This window comes from Dromaius novaehollandiae, chromosome 1 (genome assembly GCF_036370855.1).
Source record: "Dromaius novaehollandiae isolate bDroNov1 chromosome 1, bDroNov1.hap1, whole genome shotgun sequence".
Classification (NCBI taxonomy): domain Eukaryota; kingdom Metazoa; phylum Chordata; class Aves; order Casuariiformes; family Dromaiidae; genus Dromaius; species Dromaius novaehollandiae.
The window spans coordinates 73,807,322-73,820,478 of record NC_088098.1 but is presented as its reverse complement, the minus strand read 5'-3'; the positions used below and the strand labels follow the sequence as shown (position 1 = coordinate 73,820,478).

Below are 13,157 nucleotides of genomic sequence, written 5' to 3'. Positions count from 1 at the left end.
AGTGAATTACTAGGAAATAAAAAAGGTAAATCTTTATTATAGTAGAAAGAATAAGGAGATTGAACATCTTGGCCTTTTCTCTTGAGTAGTAGGTATTGACACTTTCAATGTTTTAGGTTCTCTCTGTAATAACAGGGATTAATATGATGTGCCTACAAAGAGATTATGTGAATGAATTACACAGAAGATTAGGGGAAAATCTCATTTTGCACACCCATCAAAATAAAACCTTTTCCAACTCAAAGAAAAACATTTCCCTCATTGGACGAGATCCTTCAATGTGGTAGAGCTTGACTAAAAGAAACAGGCAAACCCAAAGCTAACCTTTGTAACCCAACAAAATTCTAAATAATCTATCCTGCAAAAGTCATTTACACCAGCTAAGAAATATGGACATGCTGTCAGCTGCAACTGTCTGTAGTCCCTCTCACTTGTACCACACATGTCTAACACCCTCCAAACGCCATAAAGTGAGCAGGCAGTCGGGGGTTAGCTGGAGAAGAGCTCCTACTACATCGTAGCAAGCAAAATACAACAATGCAAATTCTTTCTCACTCGGAGAATCTTAAAATACTTTACAAACAATATGTCCCCCAGCACATCTGGGAGACCAGATATTTTTGTGTTTATGTTATGGATAGCTAAGCTAAAATGTAGTCTGCTTGCCAAGGGTACCCAGAGAAGCAGAGACAAGGCCTGGAAAAGAACAATTCCTGAGCTTGTGCAGTAACCACAAGAAAACCCACCCTATTTGCTATCCTCCCTGCTTTGGTTTAGTATTTCCTAGTAAAATATAGTCATCATACATTTATGTAGCTCTCTCTTTGTCAACGATCTCAGACTCTTTTAAAAATTGTAAAAGATACAGTTCAGCAATAACAATTCCAACACTTAAGTGCAGCCATATTTGGAATGAAATGTAGCCACTGTTTAACGGTTGAGCTCTGTATAATAATTTCTGACAGGAAGTGAACAGTGACAAAACTAAGCTCCTGGAAAAACTATTAGTTGATCCGCACTGTCCGATCATTTAAACTGTAAATTGTGTGGGATATATAACTTGTCCCAGCTTTCTTTTCTCTTCACACTTCCCCCAGCTTCTTTTTTTGCATAACTCTACTTACATTGAAATTGCTCTATATCACTTTTTTTTCCCCTCTCTTATTAAGGATTCCACATCCCAGTCGAAATACTGTATCTTCCTGCATTCCTTTTTTTTTTTTTTTTTTTTCAGAACTGGATAGTTTGGCTGGCTCCTGTGGCCACAAAGACCTACTTGGACTTTGTAGAACCAACCCCTTTTTCTTTCTTCCCAGTTCCTCCCTCTTCTCTCCATTAACACAGGCAAAGTTATAAAGTCCCATCCAACTCTGACTCCTTTAGAACCTCTAACTTCTCTGCACCTGGAAGCTCATGGGCCATAGACAGAGGTTTCAGAAGGATGGGTTATCTTTGAAAAAATTATGCTCTTACAGAAAACTATAAAGATACCTTTGCTCCTAATGTCAGACAGGAATGATGTTCCAGCTCTCTAGCACAGATCTGTTATCCTTTCTGAATCAATGGAAATCACACATTTTTCTTCTAGGCAATCAGTAGAAGGGGAAAGAGCAAAAAGTATCTAAGAGATCAAGGAGTTACAGCTAGGCTGGGGATAGCCTCACATAGCTACTGAGGCATAATCAACCCATTGCATAATATTTCCATGACGAGTATTAATAGGTTTTAAATGTCAAGTGTTGTAGCCTAACCCACTATCTACACAAAGATGTAACCGATCTTTTTTTATTTGCTTACACAAAGATAGTTACCCTCCTGCCTCTTCTCCCTTCTGAACAGCAGCTGGCTGGGGTGCATGCGAGTGGGAGAGAGGTGCTGCAGCCTGACTTGCTTAGCAATTGAAGGGAGGAGAGAGCATCCTGAATTCACAGTAGGCGGCTCTGGGGGTGGAAGAGTGAATGTCCTTCCCTCCTTTATAACAAGATTAATGCCAACCCCACATATTCATGTGTATTCTGAGGTGGCCCTTAAAATGAGCTAGCATCACAGGAACATTCACAGGTATAATGTAGCTACCCATTCGGTGTCCTTAGATGGGGGCATGTAAGTAGATGTGTATTTGTGTACATGTGCATATGTATGCAGAGGTAGAATGCACAGCTATATGTGCTTGTATTACTATCATTACCTGTTATTCTTTTTTTTAACCTGTATTATTGTCCCCTAAATGCTAGCATCTCGTTTTCTTTCTGGGTTTTTTTGCAGGGGTAAGGGGAGACCCAAGCTAATTAAAACACTAAAAAAAAAATCTCTGCTGTAACTATTCCTTTCCAAAGTCATGGCTCTGGTAATGTCTACAGTACTACATGCCAGAGTTGTTGGTTCTCTTCCACTTTTTAGATATCACAGTTTCTTCTTGCAAATGATATATATGTATGTAATGTATGCATGTATATGTAGATATATAGCGTGGCCAGCAAGTGTAAGACCTCTCCCTTACTCATTACCTTGACATTTGGTTTTGAAAACCTTCTCTGGCAACCTTTCAGGACCATGTGGTAGCCAGGGCTATGTCCAAACCACCTGAGTTTGGGCTTTGCTGTTCATAGTCAGCACTTTGATTGTTAATTTAATGCAGATGTCAGCACTGCTAGTCTGGTAGGGTCTACTGTCTTGGATGTACCTGGTTAGCATGCGAGTCTCTCACAAAAAAATTCCATGGAAGTTCCCCCTAGACAGTATTTAAAGATCAGTTATGAAAAATAGCTTAAACAATACTTGAAAACTCTCACTTTTCCAAGTACTATGTGGAAACAGTGTACATGTCCAATGAACAGTCCAATGAAAAGAATTTAAAATACTAGCAAAGGTGAATCAGCTACTTCATAAAAGAACTGATACTGGCACATGCTGTTCTTCTGCATTTGTAACGCGTTATTGGGATTTTATAAGGTGGTGTAGGAAAAAACTGTTAACAGTTATATAGTGAGTGAAAAAGCTCAGAATTCCCAGGATTGAACAGTACAGAGTTGTTGGCTTTGGCAAACTATAATCTGTAGTGATGAAAATCTAAGAATTTTGGGATCAGTCCCACGAATGCTTACACATATGCTTATCTTTATGCATAATTCATGCATGCAAATCTTTACAAGATTTGGCCACCGACATGTCTGCTTCAGCACAAAGTTCTCTACTGTAAAGCCTAAGGTGTGATCTTGCCCTTACTGAAGTCAGCAGGACTTTTCACATAAGCAGTTATTCATGTGGGCCTGCAGAACTGGCCCATAAATGGCGAAAATAGTAATTTAGCTACTCAGATGCTGTGAACTTTAAACTAGTGCTTTGTTCTAAATTTAGGGGAATAATAAAATATACTCAATATACTCAAATAAAAAATATTTGAGTAGTGCCTCTATGCTATTTTTTATTTACGATGGTATCAGCCCAAGGTCCAGATGAGGTTCACATTCAAGGCTTCTTTATACCACAAATAGGCAATCCCTGCCTGGATTCTAACCATCTTCTGTACTTTTTTATAGAACTTAAAATTTGGAATCCTTGAAGTAGTATAGGTTTAATTGGGAGCACTGTCATCAAACTTAGGAGACCTGATCTTAATATCAGTTCCACCACTGGTTTAGGCAGGGTGATTGATAAATCATTCACTTCTCTTGCCTTCTGTTCAGTGTTACTCTCCATACCAAAGTACATACTGTAAGTCTACACAGTGATAGAAGTAGTGATTTAAAACAGCATTTATTCCATGGGAGTTTAATTTGGTGCTAGAGGAGGAAGACCTGTACTTTTTTAAAAATAGAAAGTCTGTTCGAACTACCTAAAATACAAGATTGGTTTAATTTAATATTTACTGCAAAAGAGCCATATAGCATCAAGCAGACAATGATGAGGCTGTTGGGACACAAGCATTTGGTTGCTGCATCTGGCATTAGCATGGGATAGCAGAACCTCTGGCCAGGATTTAATTCTCATTTCCTGTCCTAATTTGCATCTCCTATTACTTTTTGTAACATTTCAGCCTGTGTGCTTAAGATCTGGCCAAAAAGCCCATCAAAGGCTCAGACCAGTAAAAGTCTAGCATCCCTTTCTCTCCTCCAAAAAGACTAGAACAAAAACATACACCTTCCCTGCTGCTCTTTCCCCTCGCACATACACACGCTCAGAAATGTCCGTTCCTCAGGAAATAGGCGTGATCATGTAGATTCATCTGTGCCTTATTTAAAGGAGACTCTGGCCATAGCTTTTCCTTTGGTCACCTGCAATAATGAAATGGATGAGATTGAGAGCATCACTCTAGTTAAAGTAAAGCACTCTAATTAAAAGAATAAGAGAAGCCCAGAAAAACAGAGTGGCTGAAGCCCGAGTACCTCGCAAGAATGGTTTTAAATCTTTGTATCCAGTTGAGGAGAGCTTCCTTGATATCATCTCCTTACAAAAGAAAATGTGGAAAACATAGGAAATGGAATGTCTCATTGCTCTTCTCCCTTCACCTTTTTAGTTTAGTTGAGGAATCAGCAATGGCATGGGATTGAAAGGAAAACAAAGTGGATGAACTGGTGGTCCACCTTTCCTGTGCTTTGTGATTATTTTATGAAAAAATAACAGCAGCCCACCTAGTCCTAAGGAGTTTTATTAGGTGTCTGTAAAAGAATTAGTCCCAGTGGGACAGTATAGCCTAGTTTTATTTGACTGTTTAATGAGAGATCCTACTATAAGAAATTGGCACAAGCTGAGAGGGGACCTTGATTTCTGTTTGAAACCATCCAGCATTTACAGCTTTTAAACAACTGGCTAAATTTGCTAGTGTGAAGAAAGAGTATATATTTTTGCCTGATTTGGGAAATACATCTGCAATCACTCTTTTCTATGTGCAACAACTGTACAGAAAGTACATTTCACCTGCTTGAATATTGTGTGGCCGAAGCATGTACTTTCACCCAAGACCATCAATTGAAACATGTCAGGGAGAGAGACTAGGGTTAAGAAATCATACTTCACTTCCTCCACATCATAATTATAGGGAAACAGTTTAGAACATGTAGATTATGTTATCAAGCAGCCTAATTTAAACATAACTCTATCCCCAAAAGTAAATAATGTACATGTGGTGGGCATGAGTCATCACTCTTGCAACTGTGTCTGTGGAGCTCCCTGCTTTGCATGGTTTATGCATTAAAATGTAAATGAAAAATAGTTCTTTTTACAAATTGAATTTGCATGATAAAGATCATTGATAGACATTGGTTTAAGGCAGTCCTTTTCTCTGAGAGGCCACAACAGTCTGTTATGACTATGGAGCTGTGGGGTAAGGAAAGGAGGCAGGTAGGAGGAAGCCTTAGCCATTTTTGGAAAAGTGAGCCCATAAATTACTGTACATCTTTCTCATTAGCATCTTCCTAAGGTTGCTTTAGGTTTTCTCTTAGAGAGGTAGCTTCTGCCATTGTGAGCAGCAAAGGCATAGTACATGTGTAGACGTGCTTTAAAATCACCTCTTGGTATGGAGCCATGAAAGCTCACATTGCTATGTGTGTGCATCTGTCGAGTCCCATCTTAAAAAATCAGGCTTTGAGCACTGCAAGATGTCCACTTACTCCAGCACCTAAACTCCTGTTGAACAAAGTAAGGACAGTATTGTCAGACTATTATTCAGACCCTGCCGAGCCTCAGCTATTTTAATTTGTAGCGAAACGTAAGAATCAAACTATTCTACTGTTACTAAGCAGAGACTCCGGCTTGCCAGCAGTGGTACCAAGCTATTACTTGCGTCACTCTGCTCCTAGGAGATGCTATTCCAGTGCCTTCACATATCCTCGTAGCAAACTCTATTTGCACTTGCCATGGTGCGTAGCAGCTCTAATTGATGCTCAGTTGTACCCTATACAAACACACATGTCCTTTACCATAGTAACCACGTCTTCGCCGGCAACGTGCTTCGCTCCTGCCAGGATGTACACATAAGTATACTGAGCCTGCCACCTCGGTGGCTCGGCGAGGCTGCCAGTGGGCTAGTCCCGGCCTTCCTGACCCCACTCTTGCCTGGGCCAGCCAGACCACCCGGCAGCTCTTTTATAACTTATTAAAGAATCTGAAGCAAGCGGAGATTTGCTGAAGCCTACTCGAGTTAAAACTAAAGCTATCCAAATCCCCGAACAACCCACCAACCAACCACAGTGAAAACGCACGAGATAAATGCACTCCAGTCGGGAGGGACGCTGGAAAACGTAGCGCCCAGGGTTTATCCCGGCGATTAAAACGTCCTCGGGAGGATTGCTTCTGAAAAGGTTGCTAAATGCTCCCAAAGTAATTTAAAATCGCCGAATCACTATTTAGAATATAATGCTCTTAAAACTGAAAGTACACTTAATCCCGGGAGCCTTCGTAACGAGCGGGGGGAGTCAGCGCGGGGGGTGGGCAGCGGCCGTTGCCCGCGCGCGGCGGCCGTTACGCGGCGGAGCGCTCCCTCAGCCCCAGCGCGAGCGGCGCACCTCGGCGCCCAGCTCCCCTCCCTGCGGGCTCGCGGCTCGCCGGCAGCGTGGTGGACCGTTGGGAGCCGGGCGGCAAGGCGCCCCGCTCCGCTGCGGCTGGCCCCCCGCAGGGACGACTTAGCGCCCCTGCCGGCGAGCGGGCTTCCGCTGCGCCCTGAGGTGCCGGCCCGCACCTCGGAGCCCCGCGCTGAGGAAGGAGTCCCAGGAGCGCAGCGACCGCACTCTCGCCTCCCGGTGCTCCCGAGAAGGGCCAAGCCGCCCGCTGGCTAGTGACAAAGACCAACAACTCCACGGAGGGAGGCTGCCCGCGGGCACGGCGAGCGGCTCCACACGCCTGCCCCAGCCCGGGGCCGCACCTGCCCTGCTGATCCGTCCCCTGCCCCTCGGCGCACTCCCTCCCGCAGGAGGGCGGCCGCGGGGAGCCGCAGAGGCGCCACGGCTGCTCGGCGGGGCTGCTGGCGGCCAAGCAGCGCGCCCCCCCGCAGCGAGGGGGGCTGCCCGCCCGGCTCCGCAGGCGGAGGGCGTGGGGCGCGCCCCGCGGCCCTGCTAGGCTTCACCTCCCTCGGCGATGCCGCGGAGGCCGCCGGCGCTGCCTGCCCTCCCGCCCCTGGAGGACGCCGCCGGGCTTTGCTGAGGTGAGTGGCCAGCTCCGGCGGGGCAGGGCTCTGGGCAGCGCTGCGCGCACCCCCGGCAATATCGCTAGCTTAGCACTGACCCACATCCCCCCAGGTGACCCGTCCGCTCCGTGTTCCGCCACCCCCAGTCCCGCGGGGAAGGGAGAAGAAGGGGGGCCGCGCTGAGCGGGGAAGTTTGTGCGCGGGACAGCAGAGCCGGCACCCGGGCTGGGAGCGGCGGGGCGCCTGCTCTGCGCTACGTTTGTTCTATAGCGGACGGGCCTCGGGGGGAGGCACCTGGAGAGCTGGCCCCAGGTAGAGGGAGAGCATCTGGTTGGAGCAGAGGCTGGGCGGGGGGGAGCAGAAAGTGGAGGGTGGGGAAGCAGGCGGAGAGAGGAGGGGATGGGGGAGCTGTGGAGCGGGGAGATGGGGAGGAAGGTGGCGACTCCTCAGCACCGGCGTCTCGCCCTGAGGATCGTGCGCTGATCGGTACCGTGCCTTGCCCGCGCCTCGGGAGCGCCGGGCGCTCTCCCCGCGGCCTCGCCGAGGCTGGCGGTGCCCGGCGGCCCCCGGGGTGCCAGCGCTGCCTTCGCGCTGGGGCAGCCCCCTCCAGCGGCGCAGTCCAGCTGCGGGTCTCCCTTCGCGACTCCCCGGAGCGACTGTTGGAAAAAGTGGCTGTGCCCTGAGAGACACTTAGCGTCAGGTTAGTCTTTTTCGGGGTGGGGGAGGAAGGGTGAGGATCGCTGTCGTCTGTTAGCGGCTCCTGGGCGCTCTCTGCTAAAAGGAGACCGGCGGGCGCCGTGCCCCGGTTCGCGGCAGCCTTGCCGCGGCATCGGGGGTCGGGCAGTGGGGCTGACACGGGCCCGGGCTCGGCCGGGCTGGGCAGTCGCCTGCCTCCCCCCCCCCCCCCCCCTCCCCCGCAGCGCGCCGGCAGCTCGCGTTCAGGAAACTTTGTGCGCCTCCCCGTGTGAAAGGCAGCCAGCACGGTATGTAAACAGCGCAGCTCCGGGACCCGATAGAGAGCACCAACTGCGGGATGGCTATTTTGTTTTCCCATTATCTAGACTGCTGGCACTAGGTTTATTATGTGTGCGTTTGGGCTATGAATCAATATTTATTTACAGGGCTCAGGTATTAATCACTGATGTCTCAGAAAGCTCATTAGTGGTGACTTGTTTCCATGACAACAAGACCCCTCTGAGTCTTCGGGGTTATCTGTTTGCCCGATTTCTTTTTTTTTCTATTCATGAAGAGAAATGTGTTTGTGCTAGTGTCATGTTTTGCTAACAAGAACAAGCAAACAAAACCTGAGTGATCCTGTGGTACCTATCCAGTGTTCCTCTATCGCTCAGCTATTTTGCCTGCCGTAATTAACGATACACGGATGGGACTAAGCAGAAGTATGGAGTTGCGCAAGATTTCTTAATGCTTGGTTTACAGGATTATTTCTTAGCCATAAAGCTTGGACTAAAATGCGATTTGGGTTGTCACTTGCTCAAAGTGCTCCGTAGACGTGTTCATACTGAACATGACAATGTTTGTCATCTTTTCGTTTGTGTATCATTTTAGGAGCATGGAAGCCTGTACCTTTGCAAGGTTTTATGTTTCAGTCTCTGTAGCTTCATTGCTACAGCGCAGAGCTGGGAATCAGGATTGACTTATTGGGTAACTTTGTCACCTTCTTGTGGTGCGACCTTGGCAGGGCTCTTAACTTCTCTATATCCCGTTGTGTCTCAACAAAAGGAAGTGCTGCCCACTCACACCTGTGCTCTGAGCTAATCAAGCAAAACTGTTTCGAAGTAAAATGGACTACAGTTAAAACTGAATATATTGTTTTCTGTTACGAGTGGTAAACATAGCCTATATTAAAAGAGAAGAGGGACATATAATGTAAAATTCCCTTTTAACTTTGGTCTTTACTTAATATAGCACAGTTGTGCTTGCTCTTCAAATCATGTGCACAGGTATCACCCAGCTGCAATCAATATTCTAATCCCATTCATACTAATTGACTATCACTGCTTTCCTGGGTTAGCTTCATCAGATTCAGATAAAAATATGACTCTAGCAGTTTTAAATTTGTAGGAGCATCTTTAATATTAGAATGAGAAATAGCATATATCCAGCAAGAAGATGCAATAGTAGAGAAAGAAAGGGGCTGTGAAAATGAATGATGGTTTTGATTGCTTGCCTTAGCATTGCAACCTGAGAAGGACTTAAATGCTTTTCTTTGGGAGAGAGAGAGTAAGCAAATGCTCATACACTTCTAACTTGGCTGTATGTCAAGTCAAACACCTGAGGCTATGTATTCTACTATTTTCATAGTTTTTCAGGAAACATTTTAATATTTGGTGTTCTGTACAGAAATACAGAAAGGGAATGTTTAATAAATGTTTTAGAATGTACCATTATTAAGGACCAAAATACTGCCTTAATTATGTGCAGTTATGACTCTTAGGTGACAATAGTAGTACGTCTTAATGGGGAAACTTAAGTAAGAAGTGTACATGTATTTGTTGTTGAAATGCTCTCTTTATATGAATAAACTACTTCTATGATAAAATAAGAATGTCTTTCATACCCCGAGGAAGAGTGTATCCCCAGCTCAGTTCAGCAAAGTGCTAAAACATATGCCTCGTTCCAAATGCATTAGTGCTCTCTAATATCAGCAGGCAACTCACGCTTCAAGCATTTTCTTAAATATTCTGAAGAATCAAGGCCCATGACCTTGATTTTTATACTCTATTCCTTTCAGCAGCTTAGCAGTAAGACATCTGTCTCTAAAATATTTCTTGAGAATTGATGACTGTCTGACCATTACCAGCCCTAGTGAAGTATGACAACCTCATAAAGAGAAAGAAGAAAGGAAAAGAAATAATATCTTAGTCAGCATCTCATCTCCTTTGGATGTCATTGAATTATATTTCCATACTGAGCCATTAAATTTTTACTACTCTATTGCTGCGTAGTCAATACAGGTAGAGAGAAAATGAGCTCGATTTTTATTCTGCTGTATACATCCTCAGCAAAGTTCAGCACTTTCTTTATCCTTTTTTAATACTAGTGATGGCAAGAAGAGCAGATATTCCAGTTCAATTTTCAGACTCCAGTTCAAAGTGCACTATTGGCAGGAGAGAAAAGTTTGTGGGTTTTTTTTTTTTTTTTTGAGAGCAAGGCAGCAAGAAAGATAATTCATAAAAAGGCTGTATTAATTTATACTTAATTTTCAGAAGAATAATCACTTAAGATTGTGGGAAGACATCTGCATGTATAAGTTGTCATTGATAAAGGTGTTCTGTTTCAGCGAGGAGAAGTGTATAGATATGAAGGCTAAATCCATAGGATGATATTGATTTACGTAATATTTTACTCTGTTATACCAAAGCTCCTTGGATATAATGTACACCTTCTTCATAAACAAAAATGCTTCTAATGCTTCTACACAAGCTACCTACTATTTAAGCTTTGCTGGCATGTGGAAATAAACTTAACCACTGTTTGGTTTTTTTGGTGCTGGAAGTCCCTTAACTGATTTGATAAGGCACTGGATTGGTATTTAGTGGAGGGGGCTGAGCATCTTTGTAATTGATCTGCTTTGGACAAGTCACTTTACCTCTCTTTTTCATCTTTTTCCCTATTCATCCTTCATCTGTCTTGTTTATTTGGAGAGTAGGATCTTCAGTGTAGAGTCTTGTTACATGCCCATGTTGCACCCAGAGAAATCTCTGTTGGAGCAGCAAAATGTTACTGCAGTGCAACAACAAGGAATGATGGTCAACTTTTTTCCTGAATCAGTCACTGTGGTCTTTGCATGATCATTAGTTATTGTCCAAGAGGCACTAAGATTGTTACAAATCAGTGTGCTTCCTGCCCTGTGGTTGTAGGTGGGGGGAAAAGGGAGATGAGTTTCCAGAACCTTTTCTGAGCTTATAAAACACCCAGCTTCATTTGACAGGAGTGAATAATGACATTAGAAAGGTATGAGAGCTGTTTCTGTATATTGCAGTTGGAGGCCTAATTATGCTCTTGATAAACTGTTTTAAAAATGTTTATGCTTTCAAATGCGATGTATTTGGTGGTAAATCCAACTATGTTCTTTTGTTTGGTCTTGCTTTCCAAAACCACCATATTGGAGAATACAGATGCTTTCTGATAAACTAAGGCTTTTAGACTAAGGCAGGTTTATTTTCTATGAAGGGTTTAGAGCTGAAAAAATGACTTTTAAAGTGATCTCTTTTCTGCTATAAATTTTATTTCTCTTTCATCAGAATTTAGCTGCTGAAATAATGTAAAGCAAAGTATGTATTTTCATGTATTGATAGAAGGTAAAGTAAAGCTCTTATGCTTTGGTCATTTCATTCCTCTAAAAAACAAGATCTCTTACATATGAAGACCTAGAAAAGTTGCTTTCCATTCTTTTATTGATTTGCCATATTTTTAAGGAACTCTGTACAATAATTTCAAAGTGACTTAACCTTTTAAGGGCCAAATTTGAAACAACCCAGATAAATCTGGGTTTTGTTTTCCTTTTTTAATAATGTGCTCTGGAGGAAAAAAAGTCTTAAAATGTCTAAAGTTGCACACTTGCAAGTCGACATGCAGAAATCCACTAGTCACTATGAAAGCTTTGGACCTGGGTCCCTTTTCTACTTGGAAAAGAGATGAAAAGAGAGATCAACTTGATTTTGTTACTCTCAAATCTTTTTATTGTTCAAACCAATAATAAACAAAGTTTAGGAGTTATAGGGCTCAGCCAGTCAAGTAGTACATCACTGCAATATAATCTATAGGAAATCTGAAGGGCAAAATAATTTTTTTTCTCAAAGTTGCACTGAATACAGTATGGCAGAGTGCCTGCAAGTTTCTATGAACTTAAAAATTCAGGTGGAAATAATGGTATTTAATGAAAATGGACATTGCAAAAGAGTCATCCAGAAACTGGTGAACTGGGTAGTGATAGTGGTGTTACTAGAGTGACCAGAAACCTGGTAAGATCGGAAGTCAAATAACAAATGTTAGAGTAGATGAGATCTGAGGGCAAGCACACCAGACTACCTTATTGTTTTCAGGGCCTCTGAAACTAATCCTTTTGTTCGGTATTTCTGAAGCAAAGACAAGTCTGTGTGCTGGCCTCTATAGATTCTATGACATGAAGGCATCATTAGCTCTGTTGCTTACTTAGCCTCAGTTGTAGAGTTTATCTGCTGGTGATTGGTAATATGTCTGTGATGTAATCTTCATTCTAAAAAGCTGACTATTGGCCAGAAATAGATGCAAAAACATGTGGTGAACAGTTTAGCTTTGCCATATCATATCTTTGCTCCAACTCCAGATATTATCCTGTAGACTTCAGAAGGCCCTGCTTTCTGGAGAATCCTTTAAAATCTAAGAAAAGCAAAGTGCAACCTTTGGAACAGTTCAGAGTTGAAACAGTGGAGGAAATAATTATATATTTATAATTCTGAGAAAAATGTAGGCAAATTTATTTACTAGCAGTTCATACAGTAGAAGGTAGACTTCTGTTTTGATTTGTAGCCCAGATGCACATACGCATTGCTTGCCCTGAGTAATCCAGCAGGCGAAATGTGAAGGAAGAGAAGGAGCAAAACCCAAAAAGTCAATACAGTGCTAGCAAAACAGCACATTCTTTGTTTACAGCTCACTACCCTTTGTCAATATACAATGCCTACAAAGAGGAGCCATTGGGTAGTTATGTGAATTCAGGCAGCATCTCAATGTGTTGATGCTGATGCAGTATCTGAACTGCCTGTTATCTTCAGCTGGCACAGTATAATGTTGCTTTTGTGGTAGGACTGATTTGCCTAGGTGTTTTCACTTGCAAGAGGCACACTAGTTGGTGGGTCTGCCTGGCTGCCTGTGTAGTGTGGAAACCAAGATGCTGATCTGCGGTGTTCTCTGGGTGTAAGCCGGTGAGAGACCCAGCCTCTGTGTGTGTGTGTGTGTGTGTGTGTGTGTGTGTAGTACACAGGCTGTTGCTGGAACTGCTTCTCCATTTGAGTCCCTTGATTTGTAGGCTGAT

At 43.7% G+C, this 13,157-nt stretch overlaps 1 protein-coding gene across 3 annotated transcripts in view; it reads left to right on the top strand.

Annotated features, from left to right (window-relative positions):
• Positions 1 to 13,157, top strand: part of SHISAL1 (shisa like 1) — an 86,111-nt gene that overhangs the window by 23,188 nt on the left and 49,766 nt on the right. The window contains exon 1 of one of the 3 annotated variants that reach the window (XM_064516829.1): positions 7,050 to 7,138. The exons of 1 other annotated variant lie outside the window; for it this stretch is intronic. The gene's annotated coding sequence lies outside the window, so the exon portion shown is untranslated. Of the gene's footprint in view, positions 1 to 7,049; positions 7,139 to 7,571; positions 7,821 to 13,157 lie in introns of those variants that run through there. One more of the 3 variants, XM_064516821.1, reaches the window with a different exon arrangement.